Source organism: Benincasa hispida, chromosome 11, assembly GCF_027475165.1.
Source record: "Benincasa hispida cultivar pf3 chromosome 11, pf3_genome.v1.1, whole genome shotgun sequence".
NCBI lineage: Eukaryota > Viridiplantae > Streptophyta > Magnoliopsida > Cucurbitales > Cucurbitaceae > Benincasa > Benincasa hispida.
In genome coordinates, this window is record NC_143488.1 from 67,472,722 (window position 1) to 67,489,207 (window position 16,486).

The 16,486-nt window shown below is 29.4% G+C and overlaps 1 pseudogene; it reads right to left on the reverse strand.

Moving 5' to 3' along the window:
• Nucleotides 1–390: 390 nt before the first annotated feature.
• Nucleotides 391–2,062, reverse strand: LOC150032825 (uncharacterized; annotated as a pseudogene).
• Nucleotides 2,063–16,486: the final 14,424 nt, after the last annotated feature.

Below are 16,486 nucleotides of genomic sequence, written 5' to 3' on the forward strand. Positions count from 1 at the left end.
AAAATTTACACACATAAAATACTTCATAGCACAATAAATACTAAAAACTTTCATTCATAATCTATTAACATTATAAAATAAAGTATTCGATAATATCGTCGAATAAAATTGTCGTTTAAACAATACATGCTAGATAAAGTAATGAATGTACCAACAACATAAGTTAGCCCTCAAAATACAAAATTCACCAAGTGTTCAAGATTATATTATCATGTAGTTGAGCTGTCATTATAGGTTCTTTTTTCCTCCGTGTATATATATATATATATATCAATACATGATTTTGTAGAAACCAACAATAGTGAATATTGAGCAAATATAGAAAATGTTTAATAGATATAGATAAATAAACTTAGAAAATAACATACCAATGGTCACTTTATCATATGATCATGCTACTGTACTCCCCAAAACTTTTTCAATACACGTCATTTTTTATGTAGGCTTCCACAAATATGTGTTGGGTTTCTTTGATACATCAACCCATATTCTAATGCATGTGGACCAATAGGAATGTGATGAACGAGTAGTTGGATCGCTAGAAGATCATCGTCCTTCTGCAACAATCTCTCCCAAGTCGTACCAATCTAATAACTTGCACTTAATTTGACTATTCTTATCGGTACTCTATGAAAAGAGAAATATGAGATATTAGAATTAGATAATAATGAAATCAAGAATAATCTGAACCATACTACAAATAAATTTACTGATGGAGAAGATATTGGAAAAATTGAAGGATGTTTATTGGCTTAGGTATGCTTGCAGTAGTTGAAAGTTCCTCGCTTGGTTCAACCTATGAGATAGGAAACAAAAAAAAAAGTTAACTAATAATAGAAAAAATAAATATAAGTTACTTAACGAAAAAAGATTACCTATTTCTTTATTAAACATGACATAATTGCTTTCATTTTTATCATTTCATCTTTCATTGCTTTCATTTCTATCATTTCCTCCTTCATCTGCAAATATTCTTTTTCAAGAATCTTGTATTTGTTATCTTGTTGAGACAAGATAGATAGTTTTGAACGAGTCACACCAAACCCAAGTCCTCTTACATGCCCACGATCAGGGCCAAGAACTTTACTCAAAGCATCATCAACCATATTATTTGTTGAAGTTATTGTCTCAGCCTCAATTTGTTCAATGCGCTCCTAACAACAAGTGTGTGCAAAATTACATAATACAAATCCCACATTTTCACCTATCCTTTAGCAACAAATTCACAAGGAAAACTCTTCCAAGATTTGAACTAAGTAAACATAGCTGGAAGCTAATTATACCAACAAAATCAATTGTTATACACCCCCCCCGGGAAAAAAATATATAGTATAATTCAATCAAGTCATTCTTCAACAAAAGTCCACAAACTCCATAAGTTAAGTATCCCAACAAAATTTGTCGTTCTTATTAATATTGTAAGAAAAAGAATATAGTATAATATAATGATATCATTTTCAACTAAATTTCACATATTTTATAAGCATAATATCCCAACAAAGTCAATTCTTAATTGACAACTTTTTAAGAAAAAGAACATTACGAGTGTCTCAACAACTTGTGCATTCACTGGTTGTTTGTCCTTCTTTTTGTGTGTTTTTGTCCATAACGCAATCCTTGTGACTGAAGTTGGATCTGAACTACTTTTTTTTCTACAAAATAAGATTAAAAAATGAACTCACACACAATATTAAAGCAAAATTGAAGTATAGTAACAATGATCTTTACCATATCTTCAGCTAAATGAGCATATCCTTTCCTACTATATGTATGTGGGAGTTGTTTCTTCTTCATAGCTTTGTATTTTTCACTTTTCAACTACTCAAATAAAAGACATCCAATATTTATATTAAAGTAATAGTAAGAAAATGTAAATGTACACGTTTTAAAGTATAAATTTTCATACCATGAAGTTTGCACTAGTCTTTTCACTCACAAAGTCCATCCAGTCATCTACAGATTGCAAATTATCAAGCATTAGATTCAAAAGTACATCATTTGTTGGGACCTCTAGAATTTGTTTTACAAGACGAGATTTTCCAGCCCTCCATAATCTACCCATCTTCTGGGAAAAAATTTTTTTTTTTTGACAATCCTCATCTACATTGTACCTTGACTAAAGTATAAAATAGTTATTATTGGAGAAAATGATATGTACATTTGATTTAAACTATGTAAATGAAAAAAAATGTAACTTTATACCTGGATAGATTTCCATAACACAATTTTCAACCTCGCAGGTAGTTTCTTCCAATTCTCTTAATCCATTAGTACAACCTCTCTCACTAATAGACCAAGAAGAGAAGCTAATCCTACTGATTCATCCCCAATGGCTTGTCTATATTCATTGAAAACAAGGTTCATTCTAGATTGTTTATCAATGGCTTTTGTCTTCATCTTCGTAGGGCCTCATGTTCTTTTTGGTAGAATTGTTATTTCTAATGGGAGTTCATTAACTATCTGATCTTTAATAAGTCTGTTTGCATTAGAAGTTATTGCTTGCCTACAAAGTGCTAATTTTGTTTGAGCACCAGGTGAGTCTAATGCAGGAATTGAAATAGGGTTACCTATAACTACCTTCTCATTAGAATTAGGTGAGAAACCATCTTGATCATGGTTAGACACATTTGATTTTTTTTCCTTTGGACGCTTACCTCTTCTAGTTGGTGGTCATGTATTTCATCACTACAAATCTTCCTTCGTAGAGACCTTTTTTTTTCCTTGTGACTTTTAGTTTCAACTTATCTTGTATGTGTTGTCTAGTTTAAGGTGGTAGCATACTTCCCTCCATCTCAACCTAAAAACATCATTGATGAATAATCAATAGGTACCAATGACATACACCTAGATATTGATACAAAATCATGAAGAAGTATTTATGAACAAAGTTAATTGATATAAGTAAATAACTAACATCAATATGATATTCACCAAAGTGGTGAAAAATTCTTTACAAAACAAATTTTAGTTCATGATTGATGGTTGACTTCATGTAATCAAAGTACCTTTACAAAATAAATAGTCTAAAGTTTAATACAATCACAACAAATATCCCTACAATGCATCAAACTACTCCTCAAATCAAAACACCCTCACAATCTTTTCTTGCAAAAGTAAGCTCATCATTTTCATCAATGTCTTCAACCGCACTATGAATTTGTTCATTACTAACCACAGTACCATCATAATTCTCATGTACATCTCTAAATCATAAAATCTTCTTGGTGATGCTTTAATAAGACATATCAATTTGAGGTGTTATGTTCTCTAACATAAAACATTTGTTTGGCTTCCGAGGCAAAGATGAAAGACTCTCGTATAAATATACTTTGACTTTGATGTAAATTAACAAGAGTGAATCCTTCCTAAACTTTTACTCCATTACGAACATTTGTCTAGTCGCATCTAAGGCATAATAATCTAACAAGATGATTTCTTGTAACACCCCATAATTATCAACTAGGTTCACAACTTGAGATTGATCTTTGGAACTAGATCTACATAATGTTATGACATCTGCAGATACACAACTATTTTGGGTTGATTTTTTTAACACTCCTTATGTGAAATCGTTGCCCCTTTATAATGTATCCAGTGTAAGACATTGCATACTTTCTTGGCCTATTTGTAAGCCATCTTAACGAGTCAGAGTAATCTTCAGCAAATGAATCTAATTCAATCTGATAAGATCAAACATATCTTAGTTAAAGTATATTAGAGTTTTATATATTCATTGTTTGATAGGACGTTTATGAAATAATTAGTATTATCTTAGATTTCAACCACGATGGAAATTGTTCTGTATGAATCCTCCAGAGTAGATTAAAATCTTTTGTTAGTCGTCTATCTATGGTCATGAGTTCATTCATATGCATCCTACCTAAATAAATTTTCGTAGAAAACAGTCTTAAATTAAACTAAGTAATATGTTTACACAAATTAATTCACTCAATAAATAGTTTCACCTGTGCTATGTTAAATAAGACATATCAATGTGCATTCTCAAGTATATCATCAGATAATATAAGATATTAGACGACCCTCTAGGATGACATCCTTCTGGTATTCTTCATTTCGATGTTGATTATTCACTACCTCAACTGACTATTTAAAAAACTTATTTGAAAAGTCAACACATTCATCAACTAAGTAGCATGCTGCAATACACCCTTCTGGTCGTACTTTGTGTCATACATAACCTTTCAATATCTTCATATATTTAGATTAAATATTATTAAAAAAAAAAAAAAAAAAAAAAAAAAAAAAAGCTCTAACCAAGAACACTCTACAAACCTAACATAACAAAGTTTAGTTGATTATTTTCAATAAATCTTAAGTTTAATTATTCATGTTAGTTTATTATTGGTTATTACTTATTCCTTAGGACAAAATTGACACAAAACAAAACACAAATTTATATAAAGACTAAATTATAATTTAACCATAACAAAAATAACAAAAAAAAAAAAAGATCTTGCTTTCAAGATCTAGGTTTACAATCATTGTCAACTTTGATGGAACCCAGAAGAAATGTTTGTTCCATTTAAATGAAAGAAACAATCAATATGCAAAGGAAAAAAAGAAAAAGAAAAATGAGGGGCAAGATTTGAAAAGTGCTGAAGCAGTAAGTTATTCCATCGTGATTTCAAATTCAGCACCAATAGGAAGATGATCACTTGGGTAGTTAAAATTGGGAAAGCCACCAATAACCTCTGGCCGTTCTGATTTTGGGAGTTCTAGAAAGTTAATGAGTCTTATAAAGTCAGAAGGTGAGAAAAATATATAATCAAGACTACCAATGAAGCCATGAGTGAAGTTTTTAAAAGAAGGTTCACTCCCTAATATAGAAGCACACTCAACAAACCATTATTTTTCTTTTTTTAAAAAAAAAAAAAAAACTCTCAAAACAACCTAGAAGTGGCTACCGTAACTGCAGAATAGCCACATAACAAAGTTTGGAAAAGTAAGATAATAATCAAGTAAAATTATTTTTATTTTTTACTTACAGTGGGACTAAAGTTGTTGAATGAGTTCCTTCTTGTTTTGAAGGATCCAAATTCTTTTTAAAAGTTAGACAGTTATTTGACATAAACAAGAAGATTGAAGCAACTTACTCTAAGGATGTTTTCTTCAAAATAAAGAGTATATAAGGAAAATTCAAAACCTTTAGTACTAAACATTTGGTCAACTTAACAATTTGCAAAGCTAAATACAATCAAGAAGTTTTTGAATTTGAGCATGGCTTCATCAAAAGCTATTGAAAGGGTTATTTCTTGTAGTTTTGCAAGAGTCGGAAAAGAATAACTTCAAAATTTATAAACAAACTTGCGACTTTATTTAAATCTTATAAAGAATGATAAGAAGTCGAAATCAACTCATAAAAATTTGAACACTGTAGTAAGATGATCAACCTTAAGGAACCTTGTTCCTTCAACTAAGGTGTTAAGCCTTATCCATCTACTACAGACCATTTAAGTTATCACTTAAACATGATCTACCTATATGTCTCTACATATATGTTTAAGCTACAGATGATAAACTTGGATGTTAGTTTATTGGTTTGTGGGTTTAATGCTACTAATGTCAAATAAAATATCTCATATTTTATTAAATAAATAAAGTGTTTGTACAATACGATTACAAACTACAGAACCCTACGAAATTAGGGTATCAACCCCAACAATTCAAATATTACCTTCCAATTTAATTTGAATTATAGATCATATTCATAATCAATTATATATTAATCACATTAATATATAGTTTCCTCAAATTAATTTGAACAATTTAAACCATCCCTCTTAAATATCCTCTGATGAGCTAACAAGGGGACCTGGTGGACATGTAGATCAAAAGCTCTAACGATATGAGATTAATTGGTCGAACTCGTTAACCAAATTAATAAATATTCGTTAACTATGGGTACAGTCTTTTAAAGACCCACAGTTGCACTCTTCTCACTACAGATATATTTCTGTGTCCACGGATATATACTAATAACAGCAAGTTAGTCCTTCGGGAGTGTTCGTAACTCCAACTGGATCAAATTACCATTTTACCCTTGGGTTACCTTTGACTCCTTAAGTACCAATGCTCCTCTAATGAACTACCTGTTTATGGTCCAACTAATAAACATAAACTCCTCTCGGGCCATTGAGAGGGTAGGGTCCTTTGTTCAAGTCCTGGAGACAACACTTAAGGGAATACTCATCTACTTAACCTTAAGGCGGGAATGAGTGAATTCCATCTTGTATTATTATGTTCTCAACTCCCCACTCGGTCTTGCTTTCTAAGTGATAGGCATATTGCATCGGCGAACTGGCCACCCTCACCCATAAAAATTAAAGGACAATCCCTCGTGAACAGAAGTTTATAATATGCTCATGATTAAGACTAAGTTGCCTAAGTCATCCTATTGAAATAGGAACCTAACTAGTTAATGGTGTGTTATATCTAGTGGTTACTATATCGTGGTTTGGTCTTACGCAAACTCATTGCATAGGATACCCTCACTCACATGTCACCTACACCAATACGTTGGATCATTTTGTTTGTATCAAATACAAAGTGGGCCGTATCCACAGTATTAATAGGATAAGGTACCCAACCTTATCCCTATACTATGGACCCTTTAGGCTATATCTTGAACATTGATCTCAGTTTCTCTATATACAGTTCAAGACTCATAAGGCAATCTTGGATGTTAGTTTATTGGATTTAGGTTTATTAAGACAAAATAGAAAAACAACACAAATAATAACATTTATTGAATTAACATCTATAACTCTTTATTGATGACAGTCAATTAATAATATTTATCATCTACGAGTTTTAGGGCATAAAACCTAACAATCTGTAGTAGCTGGATAAGGCTTGATACCTTATCCTGATGATACTACAAATACGGTCGGCTTTGTAAATGTTACAATTGTTGTAATGTTCTATAAATGATCTAATCTAATTCATGTAGATATTGGGTATCTGATGCTCTAGTTTATTGTATTTATCATTCTCTCATACTCAACATTTTATATATTTGTATATATGTAAATCCACTAGAGTTTTAGTCCAAGTGATAGTTTGTTGGGTTATATGTCCTTAAACTCATAGTTTGTAACATTCATTAAACATATTCTATTTAAAATAAAGATATTGTTGAAGTTTATTCAATAAATATGTAAATTGCACTTTTAAAGGCCTAAATCCAATAAACTAAGATCTACGGCTATTACATGAGTACTTGAACTTTATGTGGAGACATAAAGATGGATCAAGTTCAAGTAAATAGCTAAAATGGTCTATAATATACGAATAAGGTTGGGTATCTTATTCTAGTAACATTATAGAATGCGGTCTACTTTGTATTTAGTACAAATGATATGATCCTAAATCGTTCATGTGGAGACATGATGTGGAGGTGTTCTCTGCAAAGAGTTTGTATAAGAACGGATTAAGACACGAGTCACTCTTACTTTATAACATTGTTTATTGTTTAAGACTGACTGTTTCAGATCAATGACCTAGGTAACTAGACCAAAATCCTGAACTAATTATGAACTCCTGTTTATTCGGGATTATCCTTAGATTTGAATAGGTGAGGGCTGGCTCTACAGCGCCAACTCAATAAACTTCCCATTTAAGGGGTATTACAAACAACCTGTGAAGGGTTAACTTACTAATTATGATTATATCGAGTGGACATAATTATATCTACAGTGAGGGATGTGCAGCAATTGGGCTTTAGTGGAGTGGCCCAGTAGTTACAGAATGTTGATTAGTTTGATTTAAAGAGTTTAGTCGGGTAATCTCGGATTGTTAGAGCCCATGATCTGTAGGTCAATTAGGTCCCCTACTAGCTCACAAACGGAATATACCTTAGAATAAAGTGATGAATTTAATTTGAAAAATTCAAATTCGAATTAAGGGATTAGTAATTATATATGATATAATCACAGGTCTAATTATCGAATTAAACAAAATTGGAGAATTGGTTAATATTTAAATTTGATTTAATTTTAAATTTCATGAATAGAGATTCATAATTGTGGAATTGGTGATGCAAATAATTTAATGTTGGATATTAAATTATTTTAAATTAATTGAAATTTATAATTAATTATTTAAATTAATTGTGTATAAAATTAGTTATTTGAATAATATTATTTAAATTTGGATATTTGAATTTTATAAAAATTCAAGAAAAAAAATCAATTTTGATTTAATTTATGTTTACTATTTACTCGAACTTGATCCATCTTTATGTCTACACATAAAGTTCAAGTACTCAGCCATGGATCTTAGTTTATTGGATATAGGCCTTTAAAAGTGCAATTTACATATTTATTGAATAAACTTCAATAATATCTTTATTTCAAATAGAATATGTTTAATGAATGTTACAAACTGCGATTTTACGGATATACAACTCAACATTAGAGACAATTGAGCGGGGGTGTTCTATACAAAATGGTTTGTATAAGATCAGACCACGAAATGAATAGTCTCATTATATAACCTTGTTAATAGTAGAGATTTATATTCACCAGGATGACCATAGGTGACATGATTTGAATCCTGAGTGAGTTGTGAACTCCTGTCTATGAAGACACCATTTGATTCGCATGGATGAGAGTGATTAGATCACTGAATCAATATGCCTACCATTTAGGGGATTCGTCTGATTGGAGAGCCGGGAACACAACTACACAAGACGAAATTCACTCATTCCCTGATGTCGAGGTAAGTAGATAAATTGCTCCCTTAAGGCATGATTCTGGGGCTTGAACAATGTGGCACCACACCTTCTCTTGGCCCGAGAAAGATTTGGTCATAGTCAAACTACGATTTATTGTTCATTAAAGAGATCATTAGTACTTAAGGGGTTAGATGTAATTACAGGGACAAAACGATATTTTTGGCCTAGCTGTACTTACGAGCAATTTGAAGGATCGTCGCACTGTTGACTGGTTATATCCAATGAATACAGAATTTTATCTATAGTGCGAAAAGTGCAGTTGTCGGTCTTTAGTGGAGTGATCGGTAGTTAATGAATGTTGAGTAATTTAATTAAAGAAGTTTAATTAATTGTTCATGTACCATTGAAGCTTCAATCTACAAGTCCATAAGATCCGTACTAAATCTCAACTGGGATTATTAAGAACTAATTTTGGATTAATTTGAATTGTTCAAATTAATTGAGAGAATAGATTATATATGATATAATTAATTTAAATTAATTATATGTGATATAATTAATATGATGTATTTGATACATTATAATATAAAGTTTTTTTTAGAGGAATTAAATATTTGAATATGATTCAAATACTAATTATATAGACTGGATTCATATAATTAAATTTGATTTATATTAAATAGCATGATTGATTAAGAGAATTAATATAAAAACTATAGGTTATGTATTATATTCAATATAACATGTGGTTTACTATATATTCTCTCCCCCTATTATCTCTCTCATCAAAATCGTCGGTAGGGGAGTTTTTTTACGTTTTACGTTTTCATCTTCTTCATAAAAGAGAAGACGGAAGGTCTATGTGTGTGAAAACCATCCAATGTATTTTCTTTAAGAAGATTATCCTCTCAGAAAAACTTCTTCCTCCCTCTCCAAAAAATTAGCAAAGTCCACACCTCTTGCTAATTCTCAACCCCTAAGAAGAATACAGAGGATTACCTCTTGGTTGCGGCCATCTTGGGTTGTTGTTTTTGTTTAAGGAGATTCGAAGGGTTCGTGACTGGATCAAGAAGGAATTCGCGATGGTTCTCCAGTGGTAAGTAATAGGGGTGTTCATGGGTTGGGTTGAAAGACTTTTTAGACCCAACCCAATTGTTTGGGTTGTAAATTTTTTCAACCCAAATAACATTTATTAAAAAATGAACCCAACCCAACCCAATCATGGAATATTTTGGTTGGGTTGGTTCGGGTTAATCAAGTCATTTTTTAAAAATTTTCTAAAAATAAGAAAAACGTAAATATGTAAAAATCTAATTTAATTATTTTTATATATTGAATTAAAATTAACAACTAAATTTCAATTTATATAGTGGAAATTTTCTTTCTAAAGTACAAAGAAACTACTTTTAAGAGTTGTTGAAAAATAAACTATTTAAAAAATATTGGAATTAAATAAAATTAAAATCAATATATATATATATATATAAATTGTGTTATAAGTACTAAAAAATATATATTTTAAAGTTGAAAATAAATTTGGGTTGGTTCGGGATGGTTTGGGTTATATTAGGAGAACCCATGAACCTACCCAACCCATAAAATTTTCATTTATTTGAACCTAATCCAACACAAATGAGTTGATAACCTAACCCAAACCGCATGGGTTGGGTTGGGTTGATCAATTTTTTCGAGTCATCGGATTTTTTGAACACCCCTAGTAAGTAATTCCAAACCCTAATTCCCTTCTTTGTCTATTTCTTTAAAGCATGTTGTAAAATCTGTTGTAGATTGCATAATTTTGATCATTGTGTTTCAATTCTCTATGAATTTAAAAATTAAGAACGATTCCCGCTTCCGCATCGAACTACACAGTCCTTCACTATCAACGGTGTTATATAGATAGAGACTATTCATTTCGCAGTCCAATCTTATACAAACTCTTTGTATAGAACACATCCGATCACATATCTCTACATGAATTATCAGGATCAGATCATTTGTAGCACTTTACAATAACTGTAACAACTACAAAGCGAGTCGTATTTGTAGTGTCACCAAGATAAGGTGCCCAGCTTTATCCATCTACTACAAATTATTTAGGTTATCACTTAAACATGATCCACCTGTATGTCTCTACATATATGTTTAAGGTACAGAAAATAACCTTGGACCTTAGTTTATTGGTTTTATGGGTTAATGCTACTAAATGTCAAATAAAAGTCTTAGATTTTATTAGATAAATAAATTGTTTGTATATTACAATTACAAACTACAAGACCCACGAGATTTAGACTATCAACCTCAATATGTCGAGATGTCCATGATCAGTATATGACATACCGAAATCGTGGCGAGGTATACATTTTACAAAGGTGGACCAATCATCAAGTATAAGAGGCCCTGGTGATCGTGGACACTATGTAACTCAACAAGATCAATTTAGGCGTAATGGAGGATTTTCTTCTAATTATGAATAAAGAATATTATACTTTTAATCAAATTCAAGTAAGAAAATGTAATTTTAGTCTACACCTCAACATCTTAAAGAACCTTGAAAATTATTAGTGCAACTGTTGAAAGTTAATATCCATGTTTTTACATAAGTTCCTAACAATTTTTTTTTTTAAAAAAAAATCAATATCCAGTATATCAAATTAATCAAAGAATAAAAATTCTTAATCAAAGTAAGATTATTGTGTATATCAAAGTAAAACGAGTAATCTTATTATCACTATAAAAAAAATTAGGCTAATAAGATGGTTAATTTTATATTAAAAGAATTAAAATTGCTATTGTAAATTTTATGTTAAAAGAAAAACATCTTATTATTAATTTTAGGACTAAAAGAATTAAAATTTTATTTAAAAAAATTGTCAATCAAATGCATCTACTCAACAGACGCATTCAGTTCGATTTTCTTTTTTTGTATTTATTTAATGAAGTGAATGCATCTCTTCAACTTCAAGAAATGCATTTAGTTCTAGTTTCAATTTCAAGAAACGCATTTAGTTTTAGCTAGTCAAAATAATATAAAAGTTATAAAATGCATCTAATCAACGAACGTATTTTAATATGGATAAAATTTTACCCTTTTTTACTAAATAGTTTGAAAACCACTCTTTTTTTCTAAATCTTCTAAAGTCACCTTAATTCTCCCATTAACCTCTAACCAAATGTCCCATAATTTAGATAATGACAAAGGTATACATTAAAGTCTAGGCTTAAGTAGTGAGTAGTAGTCAACCGACATATTTAAAAAATAAATAAAATCATGCATAACACGTGCACGAGAATAAAAGGAAAATAAAATATAATATATATAAAGATTGAATTAGGTAAGGCAGATTAAAAAAAGTTTATTAAAAAAATTAAGAAAAATAGATGGTTGAGTGGAGTGGACCACACGGCTCAATGGATAATGAGAGGCCACGTCACCGGTAAACCACACCAATTATTGATAACATCTCCGTTACTATTGCAACACGTAAAGCATACTCTGCCACTCGATCATTGCACATAGTGCCGGTAGCCGGTACGCTTTATAAGTGAGAGATTGTTTCTTTTGACACGTGTAATTTTTATCATCGATTTTAAATGTTTAAATCTTATATTCATCGTGAACTTTGAATCTTATTTTATTTTGATAATTGGACTTTCAAAAACATTTGTTTTAATCTTGAATTTTTAAGAAGTATATATTTTCGTCTCTATTATTAAGATTATATTAACTCTTTAAATATGAAATTTGTTTATAGATAAAATTGTATCTAACATGAGTTGAACAAGATGAAGGCAAAATGAAATATCAATAACCAATGTATCAACATTGTGAACAACCATAATTTTTTATGCAAAATGACTTTTGAATTCTATAGAAAATCACTTTATCACCTAATTGAAAATTGAAATCCTGAATTTTTTAGCATGATTAACTTATTTGGTAGCTTAATTATCCCAAATACAAGTAATCTCACCATTATTTTTTTTTTTTACTTGTGATATAATTAGATATTCATATATTTATTTTAGTTTTACTTAATTTCATTAGTTTATTGAATAATTTATTCTCCAACAATTCATAAAATAGTTTCTTTTAACACTTTGGAAGAGATTTTACATTATATAAATTGAAATTAAGTTGTTAATCGTAATTTAATATATGATGATGATAATTAAAACTAATTTTTATGTAGTAGGCTTAACCAACCCAACTCAAATGTTTTATGGTTAGATTGAGTTTGGTTCATTTTTAATAAGGGTTAAAGAAATTTACGACCCAAACAATTAGAACACATCTAAAAAGTTCTCCAGTCCAGTCCAACCCAACTTACGAACACCCCTAATAAAAACTAAAAAAACATAATTGATTTGATTGAGTATTTGTGTATCGATTTTAAAAGCTAGAGATTTGATTCTAGAATATAAAAGTAACAAATTTTAAAACTATTTTTTTCTAACTTTAGAAATTTATATGAATCAAAATATATATTTATTTTCATGCAAATTTTCCTTAGTGTGATTTTCACATATCTTAAAAATATATTTGTATTGTTATTTAAATTCTAAAATTAAAAAAATAAAATTTTAAAAACTACATTTGTGTATATTTCAAATTTTGGCTTGATTTTGAAAATATTGAGCAGTAAGTTATAACAAAACAATGAAATTGATAAATGAAAACCATTTTTATAAGCTTTTAAGAACTCAAGTTGTTATGAAATGATGCCTTTGTTTAGTTTGACATTAGAATCGATTATATACGCGTGATCGTATTAAACTAATGGAATCGAGTTTAGGGACCGTGACATCTCTTTGGGTATCGTTTTTTAAGTTATGTGCTTTTTCTTTTGTATGATTAGTTGATTTTTTATTTTTAAATGATTAAAATCATTTTTATGATCGGGAGGAAAAGTGTTTGAAGTTAAATTTATATAAATAAAAATGAAAATTCCTTCAAAGCCATGAAGGTCGCTAAAATTGGTAGTACAAAGTTTGAATCCCAAGCCCACAACTGATGAACAGGACGCGATATACATTGGAATTGAAGTATCAAACAACAAAAACGAAAATCAAAATTTACAGCTCTGAACAAATGGAGACTCCATTCCATTAAATCGAATCATTCAAGCTTCAATCCAGCAACTAAAGTGTCAGAAGCAGCAGATGGAAACGGGTAAAAAGGAATGGAGAAATCAGAGATCTAAAATCGGCAGCAGAGCAGAAAAAGAGAGGAAAGTACACAGATACCTAAGCGCGGTGTTCGGAATGGCAAGGATAGAAAAGCTAATCGCAATCTTCGGAGTCGTCTTCAGCAATAGTCTCTAAGCGAGGAAAATTGGAGGATTTGGAAGGAGAAATAAGAGGGGGAGGAGGGACCTCGATCCAGGAGCTGAAATTAGAGATGGGCTTTGCCATGGAAATGGGATTTGAGGGGAAAGTGGAATGGAGGAGGATATTTATAGAGTAGAAGACGAGGAAAGAGCGGAGGAAGACGAGGGCAATGGACAAAACAAACACACGAGAGGGAATTTTATTTTCGAAGGGAAGGGAAACGCGGACAAATTCATGTCAAAAATACCAAAATAGCCACATCCCCACCAACTCCGACCCATCTTCCAACCTACGCTCACTCTTTCGATTTTATGCCACATTCATCCCCTTTTTTCAGTGCATCTCCTTTCTATTTCATTCCAATTTTAAGATTTTATGTTTTTAATATCATTTTTTTATTATTATTAAATACTCACTTTCAATCACCTTTCGAATTTCTTAACCTACATTAACACTAAAGACTTTAATTGAGTATTTAGTGAAAAATCAAAGTTAAAAGTATAAATCTTAAAATCTAGGGACCAAATTGAAACGAAATTCAAATCTCAAGAGTAAAATTGTAACATTTTGAAACCTAAAAACTAAATAGAAACTAAACCCGAAATCTATTGACCAAAAAGATACTTTTTCCATTTTTTTTTTAAGTTAACTTCTTTCAAGTTTCATTACTTTCAATTCTTAAGTGAGAGCATGAAATTGCATAAAAGTTTAGTGCCTTTTGCTAGAGAACTTGAAAACGTAAATATAAAAAGTAAGGGTGATATCAATGAAAGTAGAGTTGTATATAATATTTTTAGGTATGCATTTGGTATCAATTTAAAAATTAGATTTTAATTTAGATAATTCTTTACAATATGTTTAATTGTATATATTTATAAATCATAAAATTAATTGTAGTTACCTACTAATAACTAGTTGTCTATAAACTGGTATTAATTTATTTATGGATTTAATTTATGTTAAAAACTATATAATTATTATTTTGTAATATTATATAAAAGGTCATATAATTTATAATACAATACATAATACATATTATATTTTTTTCAAAAATGAATTGAATTTATAACATAACATATTGTATTTTTAAATATTTTTATCTTTATTTAATATAATTTTACATTTTAAAATTTAAAATTCAAAACATGAGTACAACAAAATTATAAAAATGTTGTTTACAGAGTTTGTACCGTTTGAATCATAGAATCCAAAAACAATTTTTGAAAACAAAATCCAAATTGTTTGTCAAACACAAATTTGTTGAACTTAACACATTTAAAAACATAAAACATATATACTGTGGTATATTTCATATATTAGTTTATATTGTGATTTATGTTAGTATATTTCATATATTGGTTAGAATATTTTCAAATACCTAACAAAATGTTCTAAGATATATTTAAAACAATCATGAATCCGTCAAAATGTTCTAAAGTATATTTAAAATAACCATTAATCCGTAAAAAAAAAATCAATAAATTGATATGTAAAAACCAATGAAATAGAAAATAAAATTTCACTAAATGCATTTTTTTTTTCCAAATTAGAAAATAGAAAAAAAAATAAAATAAATATATTTTCTCTCTCCAATTGATAAATGAAAAAACTATATTAAATGTTTTCTTTTTATTTATAATTAATGTATTTTCCTTCAAAATAGGAAATATATATATATATATATATATATATATATATATATATATATAACGAATATAAATAAATATAAAAAAGGTAAAATTGTCCAAAAATAACAACTTTTTAAAAAAAATCAAATTTAAAGACATTGGCTAAGACAGATGAATTTACCCCTGTGGTCCAAAACGACCAACACCGTTTTTGGGTTGTATTTATTTTTGGTAGATTAGAAAGAAAAAATTTTGAGACGTGTCTTTAGATTTGAATCCAAAAAAAGCATAGGGTCATGATCTTTGGGTTAGATAGCATTTTAAGTACTCTCAAACTTGACATCTTCAGTTTATGAGGTTTGGATATGATAGTATTCTTGGTCTGCCCATACACTTTTTTTGAGTGGAGATTTGAAGTTTTAAACCTCCGATTTCAAAGAAGGTATTACATGTCTACAAATTTTAATAGTTTGGTCTTGAATGTAGAAAAAAGAGTTCAAGCATTTTATTTTACTTTAATATATCATACTTCAAAGAGAGTGAAAAGACAATGGAAAGCGGTGGAAATCAAAACAATATACACCAAAACTCTCATGACTTAGCACATATTGAGAATGATTTTCATCCAAATTACTTGTCATTTTTAAAATCTCTCTAAAATACACTTTTGATCACTTAATTAATTTAATATTATATTTATCATTTTTAAATGAATTTTTCATATCTTCAAAATTAATTTCAAAAGTGATTTTAACTATTTTTTAGTCACTACCAAACATTTCATTTCTTTCTTTTCTTTCTTCTCATTGGCATACTGTATTTTCTATTGTCC